This window comes from Anomaloglossus baeobatrachus, chromosome 1 (genome assembly GCF_048569485.1).
Source record: "Anomaloglossus baeobatrachus isolate aAnoBae1 chromosome 1, aAnoBae1.hap1, whole genome shotgun sequence".
NCBI classification, from domain to species: Eukaryota; Metazoa; Chordata; class Amphibia; order Anura; family Aromobatidae; genus Anomaloglossus; species Anomaloglossus baeobatrachus.
Window position 1 is genome coordinate 436,241,199 of NC_134353.1, and position 16,139 is coordinate 436,257,337.

Here is a 16,139-nt window from a genome sequence, read left to right on the forward strand (position 1 = left end):
ATCCCACAATTAATGGATAATCTCCTCACACTGCTGAATAACATCCCTCTGAGGAGACAGCAAACTGCTTTTATGTAGTGAGGGAGCCATCTAGTTGTCATGGGGACACCTCAGAAAACATAAGTTACAGCTATTCAGGAAATTTACTTCGACTAAATTTGCCCTCAAAGGAGTAAGAAACATCCCCACCTACAATTTAAGATCTTTTTGGGGCAATTCTGACTTGGTACAAGAGAATTATTTAAAGCTGAAATTGACAGTGTTGAATTCCTGTCAGTGCTGCCTATGAACCTTGTTTAACTCTGATCTATGACAGGATAACTGCCCTGACAGAAAGCATTCTTGACAGCTTTTTGGAGAAATTGTTCTGATTAAAACGAACTACACTTGATAAGAAGAGACCCTAATAAATATATTAAGACCATAATTGATAATATCTGTGCAAATTCACAGGATAAATCGGCGGCTGAAATCAGTGGTGCAAACAACTGTAGCCAGCCTGACAGACTTATATGCAGTTTACATATCAGAGATCTTCTATAGCCTCAGCTGTGACACTTCTGACCGTAATACTAAAACCTGGTCTGACTTGTTTTGACACTTGGCAGAAAGAGAGCCCTTTACTGAATGATTCTAGGCATACCCTATGAAAAATTAAGCTGGTACAACGTAATTATTATTATTATTATTGTTATAATTATTGCCTGTGTAAACTGCATAGGTGAATACCAGTGCAACTTTAATATAAACCTTTGCATGTCAGTCACTTCTGAACATCTGGCAGCCTAAACTAAGTGTGGTCCAACTAATCTCAATACTCAAGGGAGAGAGGACTCTCCCCTGCATAATTCCAGACATTGTTCAAGAAAAATAAAGCTGGCACAAAAAAGTTATTGAGACTACAACATTGCGGGATTGCCGACAGTGGTAATGGATAGTAAAGCTCTCTAGACATCAAAGAGATATAATAGATTAGGCAAACTAGTTATACACCAAGTTTAAAAACTATAATTAATCCCTTAAGTGACCTACTATATAATATTAATTTTCCTGAAACAAAATGTCTCAAAAAGATAACAGAAAAGGAAAAGAGGATGTCACGAACCACCGGGGGGGTCACTCAGAAATCCCCCGCGCTGGCTACCAGTACGTCACGATCGGGGGGTAACAAGCAGGAGTCAACCCTCCTTTATACCTCCCGACCGACAGGCAGAGCACGTGACGCGCTCTCTAGCGCCCCTCTTATAGTCAGGCCAATTATGGAATTGCCCGACAATAAGCAAGGAGGCTGCTATACTACTTATGCCGATTATTGAAGGGTCCCCGGTGAGAGTAGGGTATATATTCCCCCGACCTCCGCGGGCGGAATATATAAAAACCTCCTCGCCTCTCACTGGCCTCCCCACAATAATCCTTGGCACAACTCGCTGCCACCAACTGCTTCACGGTAACTATTAGCCGAACACACGGACGTGGGATTCAAGATCGAGATAACAGAACAGCCCAAGATTAATTATATAATTTAATCAGCCTAAAGCACACTAGAAACTACAATATATACAATAGGGAATCTACAGAATATACATATGTCAGAGTACAGTTACAGATAAAGCATGGTTTACAAACAGGCATACACAGTTCCAGCAGTTACCTTGTGCGTCTGGCCACAGGGGGGCGCCGTGGACCAGGTTTCTAGGATCTTTCCCACAGATGTTTCCTACACGTGACCCCCGTTGAAAGAACCCTGGAAAATGGCCGAAGTAGGGTTATCAACCTGGGCAAATCCAGGTCCCCTCCTACCTTAGTGACCTCACAGGGAAGCACTGCCACTCCCCCTGCATGGAGTCAGAGTAATATCCCAGAAGGGGCTATTACCTGCAACTCCGGACTGGGAGGTCCGATCGGGATGGTTCTGGTGCCATCAGATCCGCCCGGGTCCCCTCTGCATTTTGAGTCCAAGCACGACTCATTTACCGGACTCCTACTAGCAGTGCTCTATATCTCGCCGCCCCAGGGTGCCATATACACTCCGAGGATATGCACAGATTCGGCTCGAAGTCCCGATTCTGACGATGTAGGGGGTGTATGGCTGAGACGCACGGTAATATCATAACTGGGTATGATATTACGGAGCCAGCAGTATGCTCTCCTGTGGTGATTAGCTTCCTTTTGGTTTTGCCAGGTCACTGTCCACTTTCTTTGATGAGTGGACACAGCTCCCAGGGGCTCTTCCTCTCTCTCTTTGTTTTAGAGGCCTGAGAGAACACTAATCTCCATATCAGAGGAGATGGCTGTTGGAGGTGTAAGTGGAACACAGACCAGTTCCTTTGACACCTATCTGCTAAACAAACCGTTTATCCCTGTGGTAAATTTTCTGATTGAAGGAGTTGTGTGAAGGAAAAGGGGGGGTGACACCAGGAGAGGGCTTCCTGACATAACTTGAATATCATGATTTATCGTCATATCTCCGGATTTACCTCACACCTCCCCCCTTTTGAGGGCGCTAGGGGGCAGCACACTCCGGTGTTCCCCCGTGCGCCCGTCCGCGACCTCTCCTTGTCGGGACAGCCCGTCTGCGTTACCGTGGTCACGGCCCCTTTTGTGTCGAATGGTGAAGTTGTATTGCTGGAGCGCCAGGCTCCATCGCAACAACCTGCCATTCGTCCCGGAGACTGTGTGTAACCAGCTGAGGGGATTGTGGTCCGTCTCCACGATGAAGTGGCGCCCGTATAGATAGGGTTGCAGACGCTGCAGGGCCCACACTATGGCCAGGCACTCCTTTTCCATCGTGGAATAGGCCACTTCCCTTGGTAACAGCTTCCTGCTCAGGTACAAGACTGGGTGCTCTTGGCTCGCAGAGTCCACCTGGCTGAGCACCGCACCGAGGCCGAAGTCACTGGCGTCGGTCTGTACTACAAACGGCCGCGTGAAGTCGGCTGCCTGTAGCACGGGCGGGCTGGACAGGGCGTCCTTTAGGGCCCGGAAGGCTGTCTCGCAGTCCACTGTCCAATCGACTGCAGAGGGCAGCTTCTTCTTGGTGAGGTCCGTCAAGGGCTTTGCCAGGCTACTATAGCATGGAACAAACCTCCTATAGTACCCAGCGGTCCCCAAGAAGGACATCACCTGCTTCTTGGTCCTGGGGGTGGGCCAGGATGCGATGGCCTCCACTTTCTCAGGCTCGGGCTTCAGTGTTCTCCCGCCTACCCGGTGACCGAGGTACTGGACCTCGCTCATGGCCAGCTGACACTTTCCCGGATTGATGGTCAAACCTGCCTGGTGGATCCGCCTGAGCACCTGTGCTAGATGCTCTAGGTGATCTTCCCAGGTGGGACTGAAGACGGCAATGTCATCCAGGTACGCGGCCGCGTACCCTTCAAGTCCCTTGAGCAGGGTGTTGACCATCCGCTGGAAGGTGGCAGGGGCATTCCTCATCCCGAATGGCATCACCGTGGACTCGTACAGTCCCAATGGGGTAATAAAGGCAGAGCGTTCCCTGGCCTTGCGAGTCAGGGGGATCTGCCAATATCCCCGGCTCAGATCCATGATGGTCAGGTACTGAGCCCCGGCCAACTGATCGAGCAGGTCATCGATGCGTGGCATTGGGTACGCATCGGCGACCGTGACAGCATTGAGCCCCCTGTAGTCCACGCAGAACCGAGTGGTTCGGTCCTTCTTAGGGACGAGGACTACAGGCGAGGCCCAAGCGCTGTTGGATGCCTGGATCACCCCCAGCTTCAGCATCTCGTCAATCTCCTGGCGCATGTGTTGCTGCACCTCCAGGGAGACCCGATATGCTGAACGCCGGATCGGGGGATGATCCCCAGTGTCCACGTGATGGACAGCCAAGTCAGTCCTTCCGGGCTGGTTGGTAAACAACCCCCGGAAGGGGTGTAGGGTGGCCCACAGCTGGGACCGTTGGTCCTCCAAGAGCTGGTGGCCAACCTCCACATCCTCAATGGATCCGCCTGCCCTAACCTGGGCTAGCATATCCAAGAGGGTTTCCGCTTCTCCCTCCTCGGGCAGGTTGCACACGGGGAGCGCACATGCCTCCCGCTCCTGATGTGCCTTCATCATGTTCACATGGAAGGGCTTCCGCCTTCCACGGGCAGGGTCCAGGGTGACCAGGTACGTCACAGGGTTGAGCTGCTGGTACACGAGGTATGGGCCTTCCCAGGCTGCCTGAAGCTTGTCCTGTGGTACGGGGACCAGTACCCACACCTTTTGACCCACTTGGTAGGTCCTCTCACAAGCGTTCTGGTCGTACCAACGCTTCTGATCGGCCTGGGCTTGAGCCATATTGTCGTGTACCAGTTGCGTCAAGGCCTGCATTTTGTCCCGGAAGCGCATGACATACTCGATAACCGACACTCCAGGGGTGGCCAAATCCCCTTCCCAAGCCTCTTTCACCAGAGCCAGGGGGCCCCGCACACGTCGCCCGTACAGGAGCTCAAACGGTGAGAATCCTGTTGAGGCCTGTGGAACCTCCCGGTAAGCAAATAACAGGTGTGGGAGATACCGCTCCCAGTCACGCCCATGGGAGTCGACCAACATCTTAAGCATCTGCTTTAAGGTGCCATTAAACCGCTCGCACAGGCCATTAGTCTGTGGATGGTACGGGCTGGCCACCAGATGTCGCACCTGGACTTGCTTACAGAGGGCCTCCATCAGCTGGGACATGAATTGGGTCCCCCGGTCAGTGAGCATTTCCTGGGGAAAACCCACTCGGGAGAAAATCTCCAGCAATGCGGTGGCCACCTTGTCAGCCCGAATGGACGACAAGGCCACTGCTTCTGGGTACCGGGTGGCATAGTCCACTACCGTTAGTATGAAGCGTTTCCCGGAGCTGCTGGGGATGGCCAGCGGGCCGACCAGATCCACAGCCACCCTCCTGAAAGGCTCATCGATGATTGGCAGAGATACCAGTGGGGCTTTGGGGTGTGGCCCCGCCTTCCCCACTCTCTGACAGGTTTCACACGAACGGCAGTAGGCAGCCACATCGGCCCCCATTTTTGGCCAGTAGAAATGCTGGTTTAACCTGGCCTTGGTCTTAGCGATCCCTAGGTGTCCGGCCATCGGAATCTCATGTGCGATCCGCAACAACTCCGTCCGGAACGGATAGGGTACCACTAACTGTCGGTCCCTGGGCCACGCCTCCGGTGAACCCTGCTGGACCGTGACCCGGTACAGCCGTCCTTGGTCCCAGACCACTCGCTCCGGGTCCGAGTCCAAGGTGTCGTCAGCTTCTAACGCTGCCTGAAACCCCTGACTAGATGTGGCCAGAATCGACGAGACTGTCACATCTTCGGTCAGTACCCCGGGACCTGTGTCCTGGCCTCCACCTGACTCGGCTGCCACTTGGTCAGAAGGGGAAGAGCTATCGGACCTCTGGGAGGCCCCTTGGCTTCCAGCACTCCCACTGCGGGTGACAGCGGCCACAGCCGCTGCGACCGTGGGTCGTGCCTGCTCCTCCTCCGTTCCTGACCAAGTCGCCGGTTCAGGCAGACCTACCTGGCTTCCTGACACCCCGGTTGTGGGGGAACCATGTACCGAGATCTTACCTGGGAGCACTTCCGCTCCTGGACTGGCCCCAATCTCACCTGCCTGTTCCCCCCCTGCAGCAACAGAACCCCGCTGTGAAATCTCTGGGGACCCCACATTGGCTGTGGTAGCCCCCACCCCACACACTGGTCCTCCCCCTGCAGCACCCTGCTCTCTGCTTATCCCTGCAGAGGGCAGCAGATCCCAGCTCACTGGCTGATCACTTGTAGAGGCATGGTCACACCTTTCTCTGACCCCCTCCCCTGTCACAGCTGCAGCTGTGTGTGTGTCTATGGTGTCTGTGCAAGCAGAAAAATCAGAGTTCACTCCCTCCTCCCTTACATCATTCATAGAGAACACATTAACATTGTCAGGAGGCATGTCAGTACTGGCTGAAGGTTCAGCCCTTGGGGGGGGCCCAAACTGGGAGGTGATCTGCCCCAAATCTGTCCCAAGTAGCACGTTTGCAGGGATCCGATCAGTTACCCCCACCTCTCTCACCCCTCGCCCTGCGCCCCAGTCCACATAAATGCCAGCAACAGGCAGCGCCGGGTCAATGCCTCCAATCCCGGAGACAGCGAGGGTTTTTCCAGGGATCAAGTCTTGGGGGGACACCATCTCAGGCCGCATCAGAGTCACCTCCGAGGCGCTGTCTCGCAGTCCTATGGTCACAGACCGGCCGACGGTGACAGGTTGGAAGCTGTCCAGGGACCTACCACCACCCCCACCCACACAATACACCTTGGGCGGCCCTTGGGACGGGGACGGAGTCGGGGCCTTGGGACGCTGAGGGCACATGGCCTTGAAGTGTCCAGGTAGGTTGCACTGGTGGCACCGTCTTGGTTCTGCCACGGGCCTGGAGAGGGGAGTTGAGGGGGACACCCCCTGCAGTCTAGGGGCATGTGGGGCAGTCGCAGAGTTCATCTTACCCCCTCTCCAGGTGCTGCTGGTGGCTGCTCTCCTGGCCTCAGGAGCCCGATTGTTGGTGTAGTCATCGGCCAGGGCAGCTGTAGCCGTGGACCCCTTTGGCTTCTGGTCTCGGATGAACTGGCGGAGATCCTCAGGGCAGTTCCACAAGAGTTGCTCCGTGATGAACAAGTCCAGGATCTCCGGTCCGGTGGAAAGCTGCAGGCCTTGGGTCCAGTGGTCGGCAGCTCGGGCAAGTGCCCGCCGGTGGTCAGCCCAGGAGTCCTTTGGTCCCTTTTGCAGGGTCCGGAACTTCTTGCGGTAGGACTCCGGAGTGAGGTTGTACTGTTGGATCAGGGCCCGCTTGATGGTGTCGTAGCCCTGATCTGCCTCAGCAGGCAAGTCCCCAAGGATATCCAGGGCCTTACCCCTTAAACGGGGGGTCAGGTATTTGGCCCACTGGTCCTTGTCCAGATGGTGCTGCAAGCAAGTCCGTTCAAAAGCAGTCAGGAAAGAGTCCAAGTCTCCATCCTTCTCCAGCACTGGGAAGTCCTCAACACGGACCTTTGGAAGTTTGGTGTCTTGAAGGTCACGTGTGGCTGATGAGGGCCGGAGCTGAGCTAGCTGCAGCTGGTGGTCACGCTCTGCCTGTTGCTGTCGCTCTTCACGTGCTGCTTGCCGCTCCGCAGCCTCAGCGTCACGCGCTGCTTGCCGCTCCGCAGCCTCACGCGCTGCTTGCCGCTCCGCAGCCTCAGCATCACGCGCTGCCTGTCGCTCACGCTCGGCCATGAGAATCTCGTAGGTATCCCGGTCTCCAGCCATAAGCCTGGCCAAGGCAGCTTGAAGGAGGGCCTCTGCACCTCTCAGGCCGGAGGGATTGGCAAGTGGTGATCGGCGGCACGCTGCAGAGCCAGGTGATTCACTGTCCATTCCAGAGCGGAGGACTGGCATCTGGCTCGTTGAGGACCCTTGGGCGAGCGCCTCCTCATTTTGTCCAGCAGTGCCAGGTTGTGCGATGTCCTCTGCAGAGCTGTTCTCTGGCGTCGGGCTTTTGGAGGGCTCGTGGACAACCTCCTCATCGTCTCTGGCCTGAGCATCGGCCATTCCTTTGGCTTTGCTCCTGGTGCCATCAGCCATTCTTGCAGACTTTGGTCACTGACACAGAACTGCCACCTGATGCACCCACACACCTTACAGTATCTGCACTCTGACACTCTAGTGTCGAGCTGGTCTGAAGACCCCAGCAGCCACAGCTGCTGCAGGCAGTCTTTAGTGTCTGGGAGTATGGGTCTCACACTCACACACACTATTATCTCGATCCCACCGCTATGCCACCAATATGTCACGAACCACCGGGGGGGTCACTCAGAAATCCCCCGCGCTGGCTACCAGTACGTCACGATCGGGGGGTAACAAGCAGGAGTCAACCCTCCTTTATACCTCCCGACCGACAGGCAGAGCACGTGACGCGCTCTCTAGCGCCCCTCTTATAGTCAGGCCAATTATGGAATTGCCCGACAATAAGCAAGGAGGCCGCTATACTACTTATGCCGATTATTGAAGGGTCCCCGGTGAGAGTAGGGTATATATTCCCCCGACCTCCGCGGGCGGAATATATAAAAACCTCCTCGCCTCTCACTGGCCTCCCCACAATAATCCTTGGCACAACTCGCTGCCACCAACCGCTTCACGGTAACTATTAGCCGAACACACGGACGTGGGATTCAAGATCGAGATAACAGAACAGCCCAAGATTAATTATATAATTTAATCAGCCTAAAGCACACTAGAAACTACAATATATACAATAGGGAATCTACAGAATATACATATGTCAGAGTACAGTTACAGATAAAGCATGGTTTACAAACAGGCATACACAGTTCCAGCAGTTACCTTGTGCGTCTGGCCACAGGGGGGCGCCGTGGACCAGGTTTCTAGGATCTTTCCCACAGATGTTTCCTACACGTGACCCCCGGCGAAAGAACCCTGGAAAATGGCCGAAGTAGGGTTATCAACCTGGGCAAATCCAGGTCCCCTCCTACCTTAGTGACCTCACAGGGAAGCACTGCCACTCCCCCTGCATGGAGTCAGAGTAATATCCCAGAAGGGGCTATTACCTGCAACTCCGAACTGGGAGGTCCGATCGGGATGGTTCTGGTGCCATCAGATCCGCCCGGGTCCCCTCTGCATTTTGAGTCCAAGCACGACTCATTTACCGGACTCCTACTAGCAGTGCTCTATATCTCGCCACCCCAGGGTGCCATATACACTCCGAGGATATGCACAGATTCGGCTCGAAGTCCCGATTCTGACGATGTAGGGGGTGTATGGCTGAGACGCACGGTAATATAACTGGGTATGATATTACGGAGCCAGCAGTATGCTCTCCTGTGGTGATTAGCTTCCTTTTGGTTTTGCCAGGTCACTGTCCACTTTCTTTGATGAGTGGACACAGCTCCCAGGGGCTCTTCCTCTCTCTCTTTGTTTTAGAGGCCTGAGAGAACACTAATCTCCATATCAGAGGAGATGGCTGTTGGAGGTGTAAGTGGAACACAGACCAGTTCCATTGACACCTATCTGCTAAACAAACCGTTTATCCCTGTGGTAAATTTTCTGATTGAAGGAGTTGTGTGAAGGAAAAGGGGGGGTGACACCAGGAGAGGGCTTCCTGACATAACTTGAATATCATGATTTATCGTCATATCTCCGGATTTACCTCACAGAGGAAAATACTTCGACTACATCAACAAACACCAAAGAGGCACCAACTAACACAACAAATATTTCACCTGGGAATCTAAGCTCTGGATCAATTCCCAAAATAATTAAAGACAAACACCAACAAGGGAAGAAAAGAGGCTCAAGACAAAAAGAAAAGGATGCGTCAAAAAACAGAGATGCTGACTGGGATGCTTGGGCCATGGATTCAGATTCAGATTCTGGAAATGAACTTTCTTCTTCACTCAACAGTCCAGATAAACAAAGAGCACGCTTGGATGTCAAAAATAACTTACCTGATACCTCACTGATGGACTTAGGAGCTGTAAAAGAAAATGTTATTTTATCACAAGATATACTCTCACTCCAAAAATTCATTTCGGACTCACTTTCTAATTTCAGAATGTCAATTCAGTCGGACTTAGGTCAACGGTTCAACGAAATGAGATCAACTTTCAATTCTATGTCCACAAGAATTAAAAAAACAGAAACTGAAGTCGATTCATTGAAAAAAGATACCAAAGTGGTCGCTATAGAGCAATTGAAAATGAAAGAAGAAATCAGAATTTTGAAACAAAAACTAACTGACCAAGAAGACAGGAATCGCAGGAATAATTTTAAGGTTAGAGGCATTCCTGAAAATGTCAAAAATAACGAACTTTTGCAATATATCCAGAAACTACTGAAAACAACCTTGCCTAACATGTCAGAATTGGATTTGACTGTAGATAGGGCTCATAGGCTACCTAGACCAAAATTTATATCACAAGACACTCCGAGGGATACCATTCTCAGGATACATTTCTATAAAACGAAAGAAAAACTATTTGAATACCTAAGACTTCACAAGAGTCTTCCTTCACCCTACAAGAATTTTAAGATTTTTTCGGGTTTATCTAAAGAAACCATTCTACAGAGGAAAAGTCTCAATAGTATCACTCAACTACTTAGACAGAACAACATATCATATAGATGGGGATTTCCTACAAAGATCCTAATCCATCATCAAGGAAAGACTTTGTCTATCATCTCTGCGAAAGAAGGCGAGAAGATGCTAAAGGATCTTGGACTCGTTACAACTTGATTTATTATTTCTTCTCTAGGCTCATCAATTTAGTTGGACAATATTTATGGTCCACCACCTGGATTTGAAGAACACTTCATTATCACTGGATTTGGATATCCACTCATAAAAGAGGTTGCGGTAAGACATTGGCCGTTGAACTTTACCCCCATCAGGAGTGATTCTTGAAATGGGTTTCATTTCATTTCCATATCAAGATCCTCCAGGAAGACTTTGGGACTTATGTTATACAGTTATGTTTTTCTTCTTTGCATTACTTGTGTTTAACCTTTTTCTTTCCATACAGGAACAAAATAATAGTCAAGTTATATGTTTATATGAATCTAATCTTTGGTTACCCCACACAACATTCGGAATAACCACCTTTTTCAATACTATTGCTAATGACACTTAATCTCTTGACATATAATGTCAGGGGACTAAACAGTCCAAGGAAGAGATTTGCGGTATGGAAATTCCTGAATGAATCAAAGGCGGATGTTGTAGGTCTCCAAGAGACAAAATTTAAAAAGTCCAAACCGCCTTCATTCAACCATAGACGTTTTCCCCACAAATATACTTCCTCAAATGAAAAAAAAAAAGGCTGGAGTGGCTATTCTAATTAGAGATTCTGTAACCTTTGAACTTATTACTAAGGTATCTGATAATGCAGGTAGGTATTGTATAATAGTGTGCAAAATCAACAACACAATATATACATTTGTTAATGTATACGCACCAAATAGAGGCCAGATACACTTCCTTAATAAGTTGATGACTATTGTCAGAAGTTCAGAAGGGGGATTTGATTCTTTTTGGTGATTTTAATATGGTACCAAATGGCATGCTAGATTCAACATCTAAAACAAGATATCTTTTACCTACATTAGATAATTTGCTTGAAGACGAAGAATTGTTTGATATGTTCAGGTGCTTAAATACGAGTTCAAGAGAGTATACGTATTATTCTGACTCCCATAAGACTTTTTCAAGAATAGACTTGGCTCTAACTACATTATTTACAATAAATAAATTTAAATCTGTAAGCATAGGTCAAAGAACCTGGTCTGACCATTCCCCTGTAAATTTTCAGATAGGTTCTGGAAAATTAGATAATAGTGATAGAATATGGAGGTGCAATTCGTATTTGCTTAGAAACCCAAAACATACTGCAGTAATTGAAGAAGCCCTTAAAAATTATTTCAAGGAAAATTACACAAACGACATCTCAATTAGCTCTCTTTGGAACGCACATAAAGCGGTCATAAGAGGGATAATGATACAAATTAACAGTAAAGATAAAAAGCAAAAATTGAAGAAATTCAAAGAAATTTCAGACAAAATTAGGGAAGCTGAACACATACAAATAATAAACCCATCAGATGCAAATCACTCCCACATTCTGAATCTGAGAATAGAACTAAATTCTTTACTAACCCAAGAGTACAACAAAGTGACGTTAATAAACAAAACAAAATTTTTACCATTCTAATAATAGATCCACAAAATTAATGATGAAAAGAATTAGGCAACAAAGAGTTAAAAGTAGAATACCAGCAATTAAAAATAAAGACAGTATCCTTTGTAAACATCCTAAAGATATTGCAAATTCCTTCGCCAGATACTACCACGATTTATATAACTTGAAAGATAACGATAACCTAATACAACCCACTGAAAAATCAATAAACGATTTTCTAGATAAAATTGACCTTCCCAAAATTTCAAATAATGATTTAAAATCTTTAAATAAGCTATACACAAAAGAAGACGTTTTATTAGTCATCAAACAGCTTAAATTAGAGAAATCACCAGGTCCCGACGGGCTAAATAATGATTATAAAACATTTGGAGATATATTATCCCCATATCTGACCAGATTAATTAACTACTTATCTACAGAAGGACATATCCCAAAAGAGATGCTTACAGCTAATATTACTATTATCCCAAAAAATAAAGGTGATCCTCTAGACATGTCAAATTATAGGCCGATATCCTTGATTGACACAGATATGAAGTTAATCTCTAAGCTTATTGCAAACCGGCTTCAGAAAATTCTCCCTAATTTGATCCACTTGGATCAGGTGGGGTTTATTAAAGACAGGCAGTCATCTGATGCGACGCGTAAAATTTTGAACCTTGTGGATCTGGTTGAGAAAAATCAGGAGTCTTCTCTGCTCCTTTCATTGGATGCAGAGAAGGCTTTCGATAGGATCCATTGGGGTTAAATGATAGCAACCTTGAAAAAATTTGGATTTAATGGTCAGATATTAAAATTAATATTAGAAATTTATTCCCAACGCACTGCAAAAATCTACGTCAATAACTTCCTCTCTAGTAATTTTTCTATAAGCAATGGAACCAGACAGGGCTGCCCACACTCTCCTTTATTATTTGCCTGAATCATGGAACCCCTAGCTGAAAAAATTAGAGTAAGAGAAAATATAAAAGGTATTTCCACAAATCACAAACAGTATAAAATCACACTATATGCTGACGATGTAATTCTTAGTATAACCGACCCACTAGAGTCACTTAGAAATACAATTAATATTCTGGATGATTTCTCAGCCGTATCATATTATAAAATCAATTATTCTAAGTCCCAAATTTTGGGTTATAACATAGACCCTGATTTAAAAGATTGTATTCAGAAGGAATTTGCCTTCAAGTGGGAAACTGAAAAATTGAAATATTTAGGGATATACATTACAAACCCAACCAAAAAAATTGTATCTATGAGCATTACCCCATTATTAAACAACATCCAAAATGAATTGAAAAATTTAAAGATGACTGAAGTTTCATGGATGGGAAAGGTCATATCATATAAATCTATTATTTTGCCGAAAATTCTATACCTATTCCGATGTTTAACAACAACAGTTCCTAAGCACTGGATCCAGAAACTACAATCTCAGTTATCACTATTCATCTGGCAAAATAAGAAACCTAGAATTTCCCAAAACATTTTATGTAAACATAAGAGGAATGGAGGCCTAGGTTTACCGAATATTTACGCTTATTATTTAACTAGTCTCAATAAACAGACCCAAAATAGTCTAATTACCGAATTTAAAAATAGTTGGGTACATATAGAAAAACATTATAATCGAAACATTCCCAAATCAGATATCATTTTGGCCCAACTTTTAAACACACAAAAAACATTAACTAAATTTCAAACAAGTAAAGCAGAACTATGGGCATGGAAATCCCTATTAAAAACATTGATGAAAGATAATGTACCTTTGGAGGATATTAAATGTTGCCCAATTGAAACATTACAAATTCTGACTCCCAAAATGAACATAATAAAATGGAAACAATACAACATAAACAATTTTCTCGACCTAATAGAAAATAACAAAATCTTGCCTTTCAAAAACATACAAACTAAATTCAACATCCCAAATAAAGAGAAAAAAATTTGGTACCGTATAGAAAATTTTCTTACAAACAAAAAATTTAGATTTCAGCTTCCTAAACCCCTAATAAATTTATTGAATAATCCATTAAACCAAATTATTTGGAAAACCAGTAATATATATTCCTTGCTAAATGAAGATTATGAATTTGAGAAAAAGCTAAACCTAAATAATTGGGAGAAAGATTTGCACAAGGAATTCCCTATAAGTACATGGAAACAAGCTCTGGAAACAACTTATGCAACTGCAACCTGTGCTTCTCTTCAGGAGACATATTATAAAGTGTATTCCAGATGGTACTATACCCCTCTAAAGTTGTGCAAGTTTTCTGCTGAAAACTCACCACTATGTTGGAGAGGTTGCGGGAAAAATGGATCCTTTATCCACATTTTCTGGGGATGTCCTTTACTTAAACCCTTATGGAAGAAAGTCAGAGACCTCTTAAAGCAATAGACTACAAAAGATATAAATCTTACTCCAGAATTGGTTATTCTTTCCATAGGGTTAGAAGAATATGAGAAAAAGTATAGATACATTGTCTGTCACATTTTCTTAGTTATTAAGAATTTATTAGCAGCCAACTGGAGAGAAGAAAGAATCCCATCTATTTCAGAAGTTACAGGGTTTCAGCTCATAATTTATATGAGTATAATATTGCGTTAAAAGAAAAAAACTATCAAAGATATAAAATAAGATGGTCTCTTTGGTCCCAGAAATACATGCCAAACCTTGTTTTGAATTAGTTCCTTGACATTATCTAAATAATATAAATGTAATATGTTATTTCCGAATGTGTTTATATACTGTGCTAAATGAATATGAGTTTATAATCTTGCTTGACTTTGAAACTTAACAAATTGCCTCAACGTCTTCCTCCTTCCCTTTCTCCTCCCCCTTTATATTCCCCAACTCCTTCCATTCCCACTTCCCCTCCAATACCCCTTCCCATCCACTTTTAGCCTACCCTTTCTTCCCTTCCTCTTCCCTTTCTTTGTTCTTTCAACAATATTTTTAAGAATGCATCTTAAATACTTCAATTACCCCCTCCCCTGTTATTGTAAACCCCTTAAAATTTAATAAAGTATACAAAAATAGTTAGGTACTTGCTTGCTCAGCTCTAATGCTGGTATAAAAGTTATCTACATACAGATTAGAATCCTGATCCAGCAGTGGGTGCATAAAATCCCACACAATTTCCCCACTCACTCCCAGGAAAGGAGGACATTCAGGTGGTAGAAACTGGGTGTCCTTCCCTTCATAAACTCTTAACCTGTGGGTTTAGTGCACCCTGAGGTACTCTTACACATTCTATACCTGGCCCTCTTTATGGGCAAGTATTGCTGGAATTTGAGCCTGTCCTTGACGTTTATTAGGAACTCATCCACACAGATGTTCCTTTGGGAAATGTACACTTCAGCAAACTTGTTGCTGATGTGATCATTGACAGGCCTAACTTTAGAAAGCCAGTCAAAGTTGGGGTCATCCCAGGGTGCACACTGTACATTATCGCTGTAATGCAAAAATTTGTGAATGACCTCAAGGTGTGTCTGGGACATAGCCATGCAGAATACTGGAGTATTATATACAACATCAAAATTCCAATATTGGCAAATTTCTGGTTCTTCACTGACCCTATGTGAAGAACAAGGCCCCAAAACTTCATTTCCACTACATCTACTGGAGTCCAGTTAGCAAATGAAGTGCAGTTTTAGGCAAGAATTTGATGGCCATACAAATTTGTCTGGACCACCATAAGATTTACAAAATACTCAACGAAAAAAGATTTTGAAAAAAATCAATCTGTATTCCTGATTGGTCCCAAAAATCAGGAATCTGTGGCTCATAATCCTTGGGCATGAGGTCCATAGAGGGTCACTAACAATGGGCGGGTCACTAATGCTTGGCGCTGGCTTATTTTCTATCCTGGGGCATCTGTATTCGGGTTTGGTATCACTGGAGGAAAAGGAGGATTGGGAGGAATAAAGTAAGGTGGGATCCTCTTCCTCACTATTAGCCTAAGAAGGCAAGGACAGCATATGCTTCCTCGGCTGAATTCAGTCTTTGGGACAAGCGGGACCTTTTTTTGTGTGTGCATGTGTGTGTTAAGAGTTTGGTGTAAACTTTAATTTATTGGGATAGAAGGAAAAAAAAAAAAAAAACACAAAACAAAACACCCAGGACCTCTTCAGGAAGCGGCAATGCAAAATATTAGTAAGGAACTGCAGCACACCCTGGTGAAGTCCTGCTCTAGGAGGGTGATGGACACTGGGGAATGACTGCAGCTCCGACCTCCTGTGATATCACTTTTGAGACTTCTTTCAAACGAAACAGAGGAAGTGCAGTAAAAAAACAAAACAAAACATATTTACGGATTAGATAGGTAAGGAGAAGTATAGAGAATTGTATTATAAAGCAAATTATGAAAGTCCTTAGGGGGTAATGATAAATTGTGAGAAAATACATTTTAGGTGTCGACCCAC

At 45.9% G+C, this 16,139-nt stretch overlaps 1 protein-coding gene across 2 annotated transcripts in view; it reads right to left on the bottom strand.

Annotated features, from left to right (window-relative positions):
* GAK (cyclin G associated kinase) overlaps positions 1-16,139 on the bottom strand; it is a 414,917-nt gene that overhangs the window by 193,807 nt on the left and 204,971 nt on the right. The gene's annotated exons all lie outside the window — the stretch shown is intronic.